The sequence below is a fragment of the Chelonoidis abingdonii genome, chromosome 11 (assembly GCF_003597395.2).
Source record: "Chelonoidis abingdonii isolate Lonesome George chromosome 11, CheloAbing_2.0, whole genome shotgun sequence".
NCBI classification, from domain to species: domain Eukaryota; kingdom Metazoa; phylum Chordata; order Testudines; family Testudinidae; genus Chelonoidis; species Chelonoidis abingdonii.
In genome coordinates this window covers 19,684,011-19,686,247 of record NC_133779.1, presented here as the reverse complement: position 1 = coordinate 19,686,247, position 2,237 = coordinate 19,684,011, and positions in this window count along the sequence as shown.

Genomic DNA, 2,237 nt, shown 5'->3' with positions numbered 1-2,237 from the left:
CCCCCCCATCCCCCCCCCTCCTGCCCCCCCATCCCATCCCTCTCCCCTGCCCCATCCCTCTAACCCCAAATACCCTTGCCCCAGCACCCCAGGCAGCCCCATCATCCCTCGACCTACCCCTTAGGGGTTGCCCCGCTACCCCCCCCGACTCTGCCACGTGCTGAGTGGAGGGGTGAGACCCACAGCACAATCCAGCTGGGGGGCTCAGAGACACTCCGGTTCCCTCGGTGCCCACTGGCCCGGCTGGTCCCTGGCACTGGAGCTGCTTCCCGGGCCCCTGTGGGCGGATGGGACCCGGGGCTGGACAGACCTGGCTCTGACCCCCTGCGGCTGCTGCCCGACATTCCCAGGGGCAGGGTGGCTGCAGGCCCATTCGCCCCGTTCCCTGTGCTGACGCCTTTTTCACTTCGACCCCCCCGGCGGCACCCTGGGTCTTCAGCGGCATTTCGGGGAGGGTCCTTGAGTGCTGCCGAATCTGCAGCCGAAACGCCACCGAAGACCCAGAGTGGGTGATGGACCTGCCACCGAAACAGCGCCGAAGACCCAGAGCGAATGAAGGTCCCGCCGCCGAGACGCCGCCGAAGACGCGTGGCAAGTGATGGACCCACCGCCGAAGACACGGGGCGAGTGAAGGACCCGCCCCCGAGACGCCGCCGAGACGCGGGGCGAATGAAGGACCCGTCCCCGAGACGCCGCCGAAGACGTGGGGCGAGTGAAGGACCCGCCACCGAAGACACGGGGCGAGTGAAGGACTCGTCCCCGAGACGCCGCCGAAGACGCGGGGCGAGTGAAGGACTCGTCCCCGAGACGCCGCCGAAGACGTGGGGCGAGTGAAGGACCCGCCACCGAGACGCTGCCGAAGACGGCGGCGAAGGAAGGACCCACCACCAAGACGCCGCCGAAGACGCGGGGCGAGGGAAGGACCCGTCCCCGAGACACCGCCGAAGACGTGGGGCGAGGGAAGGACCCACCGCTGAGATGCCGCCGAGACGCTGCCGAAGACGCGGGGCGAGCGAAGGACCCTCCCCTGAGATGCTGCTGAGACGCCGCCGAAGATGCGGGGCGAGCGAAGGACCTGCCCCCGAGACGCCGCCGAGGACGCGGGGCGAGTGAAGGACCCGCCGCTGAGACACCGCCGAAGACGCGGGGCGAGTGATGGACATGTCGCCGAGATGCCGCCAAAGACGCGGGGCGAGGGAAGGACCCGCTGCCAAGACGCCGCTGAAGATGCGGGGCGAGGGACAGACCCGTCCCCGAGACGCTGCCGAAGACGCGGGGCGAGGGAAGGACCTGCCGCCGAGACGCCGCCGAAGACGTGGGGCGAGTGATGGACACGTTGACGAGACACCGCCGAAGATGTGGGGCAAATGAAGGACCCGTCCCCGAGACGCCACCGAAGACATGGGGCGAGGGAAGGATCCGCCGCCTAGATGCCGCCGAGACGCCGCCGAAGACGTGGGGCGAGGGAAGGACCCGCCGCCGAGACGCTGCCTAGGACTCGAGGCGAGTGAAGGACCCGCTGCTGAGACGCTGCCGAAGACACGGGGCGAGGGAAGGACCCGCTGCCAAGACGCCGCTGAAGATGTGGGGCGAGTGAAGGACCCGCTGCTGAGATGCCGCCGAGGACGCAGGGCGAGGGAAGGACCCACCCCCGAGACGACGCCGAGGACGCAGGGCGAGTGAAGGACCCGTCCCCGAGATGCCGCCAAAGACGCGGGGCGAGGGAAGGACCTGCCGCCGAGATGCTGTCGAGACGCCGCCGAAGACGCGGGGCGAGTGAAGGACCCGCCGCCGAGACACCGCCGAAGATGTGGGGCAAGTGAAGGACCCGTCCCTGAGACGCCACCGAAGACGTGGGGCGAGGGAAGGACCTGCCGCCGAGATGCCATCGAGACGCCGCCGAAGACGTGGGGCGAGTGAAGGACCTGCTGCCGAGATGCCGCTGAGACGCTGCCGAAGATGCGGGGCGAGTGAAGGACCTGATGCCGAGATGCCACTGAAGACGCGGGGCGAGTGACGGACTTGTTGCCGAGATGCCGCCGAAGACGCGGGGTGAGTTAAGGACCCGTCCCCGAGACGCCACCGAAGACGTGGGGCGAGGGAAGGACCCGCCGCCGTGATGCCGCCGAGGACATGGGGCGAGTGAAGGACCCGCCGCCGAGATGATGCCGAGGACTCAAGGCGAGTGAAGGACCCGCTGCCGAGACGCCGCCGAAGATGTGGGGCGAGGGTGTAGA